This window comes from Rana temporaria, chromosome 2 (genome assembly GCF_905171775.1).
Source record: "Rana temporaria chromosome 2, aRanTem1.1, whole genome shotgun sequence".
Taxonomy (NCBI): Eukaryota; Metazoa; Chordata; class Amphibia; order Anura; family Ranidae; genus Rana; species Rana temporaria.
Genome location: NC_053490.1, coordinates 342,772,348 through 342,785,446, shown reverse-complemented (window position 1 = coordinate 342,785,446; position 13,099 = coordinate 342,772,348). Strand labels below are relative to the sequence as shown.

Below are 13,099 nucleotides of genomic sequence, written 5' to 3'. Positions count from 1 at the left end.
AGTCCTCAGGGATACTGCGACCACATCCTGTTCTGAGCGCTACTTTGTGTTAAATCCTGTGCATTGCAACTCTGAGGAGAGAGAAAGAACAGCCTGCATGCCTCTGTCCTCCCCCTCTTCCCTGCAGCTATGTGCAGTGGCGTATCTAGGGTATGGCAGCCATGGCAAGTGCAAAAAGCCACCCCCTGCACGAAAAAACAAACAAAAACAACTTGTCCTCCTGCGGCCACATCTTGCACTAATATAGCCCACCGCACCTACTGGAGCGCGGCACCAGCACAGCAATTAATAATATTGGCCTGGGTAGGGGAGTGACAGGCGCCCCGAAGACGGCCGATGACTGGCCAGACCGGGTCTACGTAGGGTAGGGTAGCGGAGGCTGCGTCCCTCGTCGCACTGTGTGCCTCCCTGTCCCTGGCTTCCCTCTCTGCCCCCAGTGTCCCTCTCTGTCCTTGTCGCACTGCGTCCCTCCCTGTCCCATATCCCTCACTGTCCCTGGTTATCTGAAAGATGGGTTTCAAATGTTTTGACAGGGGTGCAGTTTCAGTGATTGCCATAGGCAACATTTTCACTAGATACGCCTCTAGCTATGTGAACAGCTATGTAAACTTTGTGAACAGCTAAGTGAACTATTAAGGCAAAGCATAAAGCTGTGCTGGCCACCCACGTTCAACCAACCAATGACGTAACCGGTTGTTAATGACGTGTTCCGGCGGCACTACAGCTTTCTACTTTGCCGGCAATAGTTTACATAGCTGTTCACATGGGGCTCTCTCCTTGCAGAGCCGCAGTGCACAGGAGTTAACACAAGGTAGCACTCTCATCCTGATGTGCAGGATTTGGCTACTGCCCCTATGTCCTCCCCACACTGCTTCTAATCTGTACAGGCAGTAGAAATTGTGGGTGGGGGCGGAGGTAGAGAGCACAGCCCATCTTTGTGCTAGGAGGGAGGATTTGTGGGGGGGTTTGAGTGAGGTTTGTGCTAGAAGTTGGGATTTGGGAGCAGGGAGGTTTGTGCTAGGAGGGGGGATTTGGGTTGGGGGTTTGTGCTAGAAGGAATTGGGGGAGATGATGTGCTAGGAGGAGGGGGAGGAGATTTGAGGGAGTTGTGCTAGGAGTGGGGATTTGGGAGCAGCACGTATTAAACCAGTTGGATGAATTCAATACGCGACATGCTATAGTTTCCCCATCTGCTCATACATATGAGCTGGCAGGAAAAGTCGCAAGGTCTTTATTGAGTAAAAGTGACTCTGTAGTGACAGGGTAACTTTCAACAGATTTAAAATTTTACAGTAAAGGTTTTGTCATATGCTTGGCTTGGAAGAACCTAAAGGTGACCTAATTAATATTTAAAATTATTCAAAGACAGCATAAATATTTGGCACATAAAGTTATCTCAAGCACTGTAAAGAGGACAAGACAACAGTTGGATATGTAAAGCAGAGAGATTTAGCCATCAGTTTTACAGCATGGTTAACCTGTGAAATGCTGTACCACAGGTTGCAGTGATGGCAAAAACTATAATAGGATTTAGACAATGACCTGCATAACAATGTCCAAAGTTATATGTACTAATTGCTAATGTAGCACTCAGGGCCGGACTTACCATTGGGCTTGACTGGGCTCAAACCCATGGGTCCCACCCTATAGGGGGCCCCTTACGTTTAAGTTTTTTTAATAATATGCCAGTCATTTAAAGTGGTTGTAATGTAAACCCTCGGACACAACATTGTCTTAAAAATAGCCCATAACAGACACAGCAACAAATGGTTACGGTGCAACGGTGCATGCACGAGATTTACCCACAGGGACACAGTAAGGGCAGAAGCAACGTCATAATTTGAATCACATAACAGCAGTACAAATGGCGCTTGAGATACCTGGAAATACAGAGAAGGAAACCATCCTAAAAAAGGTATTTGCAGGCCTCGTTTTTGGGGGATATATATATATATATATATATATATATATATATAATATATATATATAATATATATATATTGCATTGCGATGAGCTGTTGAAAAACGTAAAAAATCGGCCGGGGTTTACTTCAGAATCGTCATCTCTATTTTTATTCTCAGTTTATCCAGAATTGTGTAGCTCTAATACATAGCTTGTGTATGTATCATTTTGTTCTATTTAAAGTAATGTATAGAAGGTAGGGCCCAAAAGTGACAAGCCCAGGGGCCCCCACCACCCTAAGTCCTGCCCTGGTAGCACTATATTGATCCAGGGAAAAGATCCTTGGGAAGTAATTATTTTTCCTCCTTTGTGACAAAATTGCAACAGGCCATCCATATTTTTAAATCCGTTTAACCCTATTATTTGTATGCGTCCCCCTTGTCCTAAACAGGGGCTACTATGTCAATTACATTTTTGGCTGGGCTGTAGTTAGCTCAGACCGATTGAATCATTTTGTTTTTCACCTGGTTTTTCCCTAAGCTTAACCTCCTTGGCGGTAATCTCAAGTGTGGCTTGGGGTTCATTTTTAGTACCAAAAGCGGTAACCCTGTATTATTCCTATACTGTTACTAACCTTGTCCTTATGATCCCCCCCGATGTCCTCCGTGTCATTCTTCTTCCAGGTTCCCTTCCCTGCGAGCGCCACAGGGGGCAGAGCCAGGTGGGAAATTCAAAAAAGTTCATGACATACACACAATACATTGTAATCTGTTAGGATTACATTACCGTATCAAACTATTTCACCTCAGTTTTGTTCCAAGTGCTTTGTCCAGTGCTCTGTCTGCACTTTTACAGTTTTTTTGCTTGAAAACTTGAGATGCCGTGACATCCAAAAAGCATCCCTTTAGGTCAAAAGCGGGTTTTAGACCAGCTAGAAAACGGCAATAGTGAATTAAAATCACTTGCAGAATTGAGCGATAGTGATTCATGGGAAAATTTGTCATCAGACACTGAATAGGACGACAGCGATGATTCTGCGACTGAGCTCGGTGAGGTGCGAACTTGGTGCTCTATTGACTGTGGTACGGATCGCGAAGCGCCCCCAAGATTCCCATTTACTGGAGCATCTGGTATGAAAGTAGATGTTGAACACGATAACCCCTTGGCATACTTACAATTAATTCTGACCCATAGGCATGCGCATGGGGTGTGCCAGGTATGCCTGGGAACACCCAAATGCCCAGGCACACCCCAGGGTCAGAATGTGTTTGAGATAACTCAATTTTGGCACCCCTACTCCCCTAATCCCCTACTAATCTCTCAGTTGGATGCCAAATTCCTGGGAGAACTGCAGCCACTAGCTGTGGAGTAAGCAGTCAGTCAGCCGCATTTTCCGATACTGACTCTATAGTTCCGGCTACAGCATTCCTGACAGCTGCATATCACTCCGCAGCCAGCTCTCAGTTGAGATGCTGAGATGCTGTAGCCGTGACTTTAGAGGCAGCATCGGATAATTCCCAAATGCTTACTCCACAGCTGGTGGCTGCAGTACTGACAGGAGTAAGGGCAACGCTATATCCTGGCCTAGGCCAACAAGGCCCAGGCCTAGGGCAGCACTTTGCAGGGGGGCAGCACAAAAAGAGTCCCCGCCGGCTTGCACTACACTGTTAGGCAAATTAGTCTAGCGCTCCCATAAAGCAGCCGCCCTGCTTCTGCCCGCCATTCCGAAACTGTGTCTGTGTGTGTGTGTGTAGGGGGGGGCACTTCTAATTTTGATTGTCCTATCATCCTGGACCACAAACCTTCCTCACTATGCTATGTTTCTGTTGCACCATTGGCTTGGTTATATTTTCTTAGTCCTCTCAATAAAATGATCAGAAATTTGTGCTTAAAGTAGATTTTTTTTTTTTGTAGTAGTATTCATTTTTAATAGAGTAATGGAGGGTTATAGCCTGTAACGGTATCGGTATGATATCCCCGTCAAGCATTCCCTCCTCTCCATACAAGAACATCACAGGATCCCCCACACATGAGTGAAGACTGGATGCTGGAACCAAGACTGAGTTTAATGTTATAACACACAGCTTATATGTCATTTCCAAAACTGTTACAATGACAAATCTCCGCCCCCCCTCACACTGGGGCTTCCATACAGATGAGTAGGCAGACACGACGGAGCCGAGTCTGAAAACACATTTTCTTTAGATAATGACATCAGTGGAGTTGAGTACTAGTTGTACTAAATACATTAACTAGATAACTCGACCCCGCATATAGAGAGATAATTACCACAATGAAGCAATCAGAATAATTAACACAAGCCACATAAACACAGATCTCCTTCACACAACACAATAGATCAATTAACCTTTAGAAATAGTGAGGGGACATTAGCACTTCAATAACCGGATGGTAATCACAATGGCAAGCAGGGAGAGCATTAGACTGAAGCATATAGGCAAATGTATCACATAGCCCCTGTCAGTTTATTTTTTACCATCCCTGTCCAATTGCGAAGATTTTCCTTCACTTCCTGCCCCATAGCCAAACAGGAAGTGAGAGAAAAACTATGCAAATTAAGGGAATCCATTGCCCACCCCCAGGGCCCTCAGAAAATTTCAGAGGGGGTCTTAAAAAAACAGGTTGTGGCCTTGACAGGAAGGGGTGGGTCATATTTAAATTAGGAGGTGCAGAAGTTTAGTCAGGCCTAGGGAAGCACAAAACTTAAATACACTACTGAGTAAGGGGCTACCAGAGCCCACCATATCTTATGCTTCCTTATGCCACAAAAAGCGTCTCTCGGTCTCTGGACAAGTCAGGGCTTTCACAGCTCCAGTACAAGTGGGCGGGGCAGGAAGAGATGATCACAGTGCAGTCCCAGCACTGCTTCCTGCCAAAGTACACAGCACAGCTCTCCCTGGGGCCAAGTGAAGATCTCAGAGGATGGATGGCAGCCTGCATCTTCTCCACTTGTGAGTCCTGACCTTCTCTGCATTTCTATACAATGCTGTGCTGTACCCCTGCCCTGCACCTTGCAGGGACGATTTACTGAAAGGAAAGTAACTTGAATAGGATCAGAATTACTGGGACTTTTGTTGCATAGATGTATTCAACATTCACACTATATCTTATTAAAATCAATTCTTTTTTAATAAAATATAGTATATACTGTATGTGGAATACATTCATGTAGCACCTCAGAAGGACAGCAAGGAATGTGATTTTATAATACAGCGCCAACTTCAGGAAAGTGAATGTTCATCCATGCAGTGTGGGGGGAGGAGGAGATATCCTTTTTCACTCAGGGCACTTACACATTGAGGCGCTGGTCGCATTAGTGGTAAAGCGGTAAAAAGGGTTAAAAGTGCTGCTGCTGAATCGCTTTTCAGGCACTTCAGCAGCGTTGGCTATTGATTTCCATGGCAGGGGCATTTTGGGAGCGTTTTATTCACTGCTCCTAAATTGCCCCAAAGATGCTGCATGCAGAACTTTTTCTAATGTTCTGCAAGCGCATCGCTCCAGTGTGAAAGCATTAGGGCTTTCACACTGGAGTGACAGGAGAGGCGCTTCACAGGCACTATTTTTAGTGCTAAAACACCTGTAAAGCGTCTCAATGTGAAAGTGATCTTACCTGATTCCAAGCTTTCTTCGTTCACCCAAAGCCTTGACTTCATCTTATACCATACAGGGACATTAACCCTGTATGGTATGATGGGGAGACTGGAGTGTGACCACAACCAGTAATTTACATAGGAGCTGAAGCGGACAAGTCACAGCAGTGCAGGTCGCCTGCTGGAGAAAGCAAAGCTGGGTACACACTGATTGAGATTTGTCGAGTTCAGCAGGAACCGGCTAAATTTCAATGTATCCCTTTATGACAGAAGCCAATCATTAGATCAGCTTCTCTTAAACAGGACTGCTTAAGGCTGGGTTCACATTAATGTCACATGCAGCTCACAGCAGGGGTCTGGTGCATCTCCATTCACCGCTCCAGGTCCGAATTTCAGCCTGAATTTTTGGGCTGAATTTGGACCTGAAACGGACCAAAAGATGCACACACCCCTGTGCAATTTGCTCCGGAGCCGCAGCAGAGATATGTGAACCAGCTCCATAGAGAGCTGGTAACAATCTACCATGCAAGTTTGATGTGGGGAAACCTCAAATATCATAAGTATCTTAAATTATTCTAAAGAATTTCCAACTGAGCTATGTGCCAGAAAGAGATCTCAGCATAGATGAAAGTCCAATGGCCTACAAGGGAAGGCTCAGCTGGGTACAATACATTGCATCAAGAGAGAGCACGTTTTGGCATAAAATCCTACATGCTATGTGAATGGACAACTGGCTAAATTTGGAATTCATTCATATACACAAGAAAAAGGAACAAAATTCAATCCAAAATACAGCAACTATGGAATGGCAACATCTTTCGTGCTTTCACTCATTGAGCCTTTGCTAAATTGCGTGACAACCGACAAATTTTTATGTCTCCCGAACTTCTGAAAACAAAACGAATGCCCATGGAACCATAAGGGCTAACTGGCGTCATGCAGCCAATGTTTGGCAATAAGAAGCTGAAGACTAGAGAAATAATAGGATTTTTATAACAGCTTACCTGTAAAATCCTTTTCTTGGAGTACATCACGGGACACAGAGTCTAGTAATTACTAAGTGGGTTATATTCTACATTCAGGTGCCGGACACTGGTGTAATCAATCAGACAGGAAATTTCCTCCCTATATAACCCCTCCCATACTGGGAGCACCTCAGTTTTTGTAGCAAAGCAATAAGTGTCTCCAAACAAGAGGGGTGGGAACTCTGTGTCCCGTGATGTACTCCAAGAAAAGGATTTTACAGGTAAGCTGTTTTAAAAATCCTATTTTCTTTATCGTACATCATGGGACACTGAGCCTAGCAATTACTAAGTGGGACATCCCACAGCAATGCCTACTGAGGGGAGGATAATTAAGTATGACTCTATACAAAGAAAGATGCCAATACTGAAACTCTCTTGCGGAGGCTACCGCAACCAAGAACACCAATTCCCTTGTTAGAAGGATGAAGGGAAAGATGATGCATCGGCCCAAGGTGATGACCTTGTAAGTCAACAAAACTAGACTGAATTCACAGAGCACAAAAGCGACCTAACTGACGGACTTATACGCGTTACCCCTTGTATAAAGGCCCGGATCAAAGAGTGCGAAGCAAGCAGCCTTTGAAAATACTGGCAAGGCCGAGATCGGATCCTTGATGGAACTTAAGGCTAGCTCCATCTCCTTATGTAGGAAGGCAAGAATTCTACCTATGACATACTTCCAGGGATGCCACCCATTGGTTTCACACCAGGAACATGGGCCTTCCAGATTCTATGATACATGGTCCTGGAGGCCAGCTCTCCTGTACGAATCAAGGTAATTTGCCACTGATTCTGAAAGCCCTGATCCTCAAGAATGCGGGCTCAAACAGCCAGACCATTAATTCCCATGTTGCAAGACAGGATGGAATACCCCCTTGCCAAGTAGGTCTGTACAAGATGTAAGGGACCCTGGGTCCTCTACTACCACCCTTACAATCCCTGCACAGTAAGGTCGTCTGGGTCATACCAGAGCTATTAGCTTCCGTTTCCCTCAGATGTTGCATAGAAGCCACTGTAGTCGATGCACTGGGGGAAGAGAACGCATAAACAAGTGACAAATGGTCCCACGAGGTCACTAACGCATCTGTCCCGACACAAAGCTGTCTAATTTCTTGTTGAACCTGGACGCCAATACATTTTATGTCCAGTAACCCTTTCTCTGGCATTTGGTCAGGAAAAAGTCAGGGTGTAGAGGTCATTCTCCCGGGAACAATTGTTGACAGCTCCAGAGAACCGCCTGCCAATTATCCATTTCATGTAATAATAGGCAAGGCACAATCTCCTCTGCCCAAGCCAGAATATGTCTCACTTCCCCCTGGCTGCGTGACTTCTAGTGCTTCCTTAAATTAAGTAAATCACTGGTGTGGCATTGTCGGGTTGTACTCCGACAGAACAATCCTGCAACCTAAACGCCCAGGCCTTTAAACCAGACGTGCCATCCGTAGCGCTAGAATGTTGACGGATAAGGCTCACTTGAAAAAATGGTCTGGACTGGAGACATCTCTCCGCAGGGGGTGTGTATTGAGAGGCTGCCTGCTTTCCATAATCCCTTTATGTTTATCAGTAGTTTCTGTTTCAATGTACGAGTTCCATTCCCATTGGTTGTTCCTTGTCCCCTACACCCTCCCCTCTATGACAAAGCTAAGGGGAGTGTCCCTAACTGTGTGTAAAAGTGTATGTCTTATATTTAATAAACAGTTTATGCTCTGCATGTTTAACCCTCAACACCTGTGTGGATTGTCTCGTGATTGAGGGGTTAAGGGCTGGTTATGGCGAATCTGCAGGCGTGTTTGGAGGACAGGAGACACAGGTCTGGCAGATGTGCCCACTTGGGGTATGCGAGATCCGTCGCAGTGCTGAAATTCCACCCCAAGCTAGACTCGGGAATACCGCTCAGGGGGTTAAAGGAACCTATTTATAAAAAAAAAAAAAAAAACCTTTACAACCCCTTTAATGAAGTAGACTGGAGGATTTTTAGTGCACGGAGCAGTGCTTCTGTTTTTCTGTGCCTCTTCTGCTATGATAAACTGATATGTCAACTGCCCCAGGAACCAAAAAGGTCTTTTAGCTTGCAGCAGATAATTGTTAAATAAATCACAGATTTTATTAGGAGGGCAGAAGCATTTAGCATTTAAAATTACTAACCTTGCAGCAGAAGTGTGAAACAGCTAGGGCCTGGTTCACACGATAGGATTGATCCGCGGATACGGTTCCGCCGGACCAAATCTGCGGATAAATCCTCTGTGGATTTTAATCCGATGGAGTGTACACACCATCGGATCGAAATCCGCGCCGAATTCCCATCGCGGTGACGTGTCGCGTCGTCGCCGCGATGATGAAGCGGCGACGTGCGCGACGCTGTCATATAAGGATATCCGCGCATGCGTCAAATCATTACGACGCATGCGAGGGATGGGTTCGGACGGATCGATCCGGTGAGTCTGTACAGACCACCGGATCGATCCGCTGGTGCCGATTCCAGCGGATAGATTTGTAAGCATGTCTACAAATTTTTATCTGCTGGAAATCGGAAATATCCGCGGATAAATATCCGCTGGAACGTACACACCAGGGGATCTATCCGCTGAAACCGATCCGCTGAGATTTTTCAGCGGATGGATCCTCTCGTGTGTATGGGGCCTTAGAGGTACCAGCATATATTGTTAGATATAAAACACAGGCTATACAAATGTCAACCTCAACTTTGGAAGTCAAACTAATAGAAGCTGCCATGACTGCATAAACATTTTTGTTGTAGCCGACAAGAAAACAAAAAATAAAAAACGTAAAAACTACTGGTGTAAAGGACTCCAGCAGTGGCGGCTGGTGAAGTTTGAGGATGGGAGGGGCGCAAGACCCCGCCCCTCCATGGTTGGCCCCTCCCACTTCTTGTAAGCAACACCCCTTATAAAATCCACCTACTCAGTCCCCTGTATTCCACTTGCTTCCACTCATAGTTTCAGGAGTATACAGCTCAGCATCACAGGACAGAGTATATAGCCCCAGCATCACAGGACAGAGTATATAGCCCCAGCATCACAGATCATGGTATATAGCGCAGCCTTACAGATCGGCGCAAACAAACTGAAAAATTACACTGTTAGTAATGAGGGGTTCCCTCCATAATGAGGGGTTCCCACCTGTAAATCGCGTTCTGCAACCTGTATATCGCACATATCTGCATTCTGCACCCTGTAAATAGCACGTATCTGCATTCTGCAACCTGTAAATAGCACATATCTGCATCTTGCAACCTGTAAATAGCACATATCTGCATTTTGCAACCTGTAAATAGCACATATCTGCATTCTTCACCCTGTAAATAGCACGTATCTGCATTCTGCAACCTGTAAATAGCATATATCTGCATTCTGCACCCTGTAAATAGCACGTATCTGCATTCTGCAAACCCCCCCCCCCCCCCCCAATCAGGTCAGCTACAGTGCTACACTATACACATGGCAGGGGGGTGGTGGACACAGCAATCACCCCCCCCCCCCCTTCCCAGACTAACACAGGGTGGCAGGGCAGACAGACACACTCCTCCAGGCTCCAGCCTCTTCTTCTTACAAGTACAACACTTTCTCACTGCTGGGACTTGTAGTCCCATAGATGGTGGATTGCATGCACCTGAGCCCCAGGAGAAGATGGAGAATGACAAGTCCCAGCGGGTTTCAATATAAGGCTCCGAGGTGGATGGATGTCTGGACACCCATCCACCTCGGAGCCTTATATTATAACCTGCTGGGACATGTAGTTCCCCATCTTCTCCTGGGGCTCAGGTGCATGCAATCCACACCCTTCCACCTCAGAGCCTTATTGTATGTATAACCTGCTGGGACTTGTAGTTATGCATCTTCTCCTGGGGCTCAGGTGCATGCAATCTATCATCTATGGGACTACAAGTCCCAGCAGTGAGAGAAAAACTGGACAAAGATGGTGGATTGCATGCACCTGAGCCCCAGGAGAAGATGGAGAACAACAAGTCCCAGCAGTGTAACTACAATAACAGGCTTCCGAGATGGATGGGTAGGGGATCAGGTTAACTCCAGTGCACTGCTGATGACTGACAAGTTATTTGGGGTCGATCAGACACTCCAGAATTCCAGATACTGCATAGTACACTACACGAGGCATGATGGCCAGCTCTGCTTACCTTGGCAGCTCTGCTCGGGCAGTGTAAAGAACGGAGCTGCTGCGTGACGTCACTTGCTGTAATTCTTCCCTGTTCTGGACACTTCCTGGTTGTCTGTTTCCTGATGACCACAGTACTGGGAGATTCTAGTTTCGTTTTCCAAACCATCACTGCTCTATGGCTCTCTATAGTACAGAGGCAGGATAACATGCAAAAACAAAACTAGATGCAAAAACGAAACTAGAGGTACATTTTATGATTTATTTTTATCTATTTTTAATCAATTTTAAAAGGAATCAGTTAACTATTATGTCTCTATAACCTGTAAAAAATGTTTCCTTTAGTGACCCTTTAAGGTAAAGGACCTGGCCAGTTTTTGCGATTCGGCACTGAGTCGATTTAACGGACAATTGCACGGTCGTGCAACGTGGCTCCCAAACAAAATTGGCTTCTTTTTTTCCCCACAAATAGAGCTTTCTTTTGGTGGTATTTGATCACCTCTGCGGTTTTTATTTTTTGCGCTATAAACAAAAATAGAGCGACAATTTAAAAAAAATGCAATATTTTTTACTTTTTGCTATAATAAATATCCCCCAAAAATATATAAAAAAACGTTTTTTTCCCTCAGTTTAGGCCGATACATATTCTTCTACCTATTTTTGTTAAAAAAAAAAAATCGCAATACGCGTTTATCGATTGGTTTGCGCAAAATTTATAGGGCCAGATTCTTATAGAATCTGCGGCGGCGTAGCGTAAGCCATTTACACTACGCCGCCGCAACTTACTGGAGCAAGTGCCGTATTCTCCAAGCACTTGCTCCGTAATTTGCGTCGGTGTAGTGTAATTGGCCGGGCGTAAGGCCGCGTAATTCAAAGGGGGCGGCTTGTATTTAAATTAAGCGTGCCCCCGCGCCGATCGAACTGCGCATGCGCCGGGCGGAAAAATAGCCCAGTGCGCATGCTCCAGCGCAACGACGGAAAAGGTCAATGACGCCGACGTGAGCGTCATTGACGTATTCGCGGACGACTTGCGAAAACGACGTAAACGATGGAAAAAGCCGACGCTGACCCGACGCCATACTTAACATGGCATATGACAGACCTACGTAAACTTGCCCCTCATATAGCAGGGGCAAGTTTACGCTTACGTAAACGTCGTAAAATCACTGTCGTCCGTACGTACGTTCGGGAATTCGCGTAAATAGCTCATTTGCATAGACGACGGGGAAAACGACGTCGGCGACACCTAGCGGCGGGAAACAAAATTACATCTAAGATCTGACAGCGTAAGAGCCTTACGCCTGTCAGATCTAATGGATATCTATGCGTAACTGATTCTATGAATCAGTCGCATAGATACGCCGGGCCAGATTAGGACTTACAGCGGCGCAAATGGCGTTGCGCCGTCGTAACGCCTTTGAGAATCTGGCCCATAGTGTTTACAAAATAGAGGATAGTTTTATTGCATTTTTATTAATAATTTTATTTTTTACTACTAATGGCGGCGATAAGCGACATTATGGTGGACACATCGGACAATTTTGACACATTTTTGGGACAATTGTCATTTTCACAGCAAAAAATGCTATAAAAATGCATTGTTTACTGTGAAAATGACAATTGCAGTTTGGGGGGCGCTGAAGGGGTTAAGTGTGACCTCATATGTGTTTCTAACTGTAGGGGGCGGGGCTGGACGTGTGACATCATTGATCGTGCTTCCCTATATCAGGGAACACACGATCAATGACAGCGCCACAGTGAAGAAAGGGGAAGCTGTGTTTACACACAGCTCTCCTCGTTCTTCAGCTCCGGGGACCGATCGCGGGACTCCAGCGGCGATCGGGTGCCGCAGTCACGGAGATTCGAACCACGTTGCGGGTGCGCGCCCGCGACCCACGGCTGGGCACTTAAAGCGGAGGTTCACCCTGAAAACAATTTTCTAACATTACATTGAGCTCAGTCTCGACAATGACAGTATGCCAATTTTTTTTTTTTTTTTGCTGTACATACCTCGTATAGCTATTTTCTTAGCCGGCTTCTTTCGGCAACTCGTGGCGCTCATTATGCGACGGGGGGTAGTTTTTGTCATCACGTCAATCACTAACTGCTGCATAGGAACGCCCACTCCCGTGGGATTCACTACCCGGAAGCCGGCTAAGAAAATAGCTATACGAGGTATGAACAGCAATACTGTCAATGTCGAGACTGAGCTCAATGTAATGTTAGAATATTTTTTTAGGGTAAAGCCCCGCTTTGAAGAGGACGCACAGGTACGAGCTTGTGCCCAGCCATGCCATTCTGCCGACATATATGTGCAGGAGGCGGTCCTTAAGTGGTTAAACAGATTCTAAAGGCTAATTTAATGCACATAAGGCACCGAGTTTAACTACCACCTTAATCAGCCACAGAACCTGTGTAATTATTGA

At 45.7% G+C, this 13,099-nt stretch overlaps 1 protein-coding gene across 1 annotated transcript in view; it reads left to right on the top strand.

The window, feature by feature from the left end:
• The window catches only part of MFSD4A (major facilitator superfamily domain containing 4A), a 176,167-nt gene that overhangs the window by 101,024 nt on the left and 62,044 nt on the right, over positions 1 to 13,099 (top strand). The window lies entirely within an intron of this gene.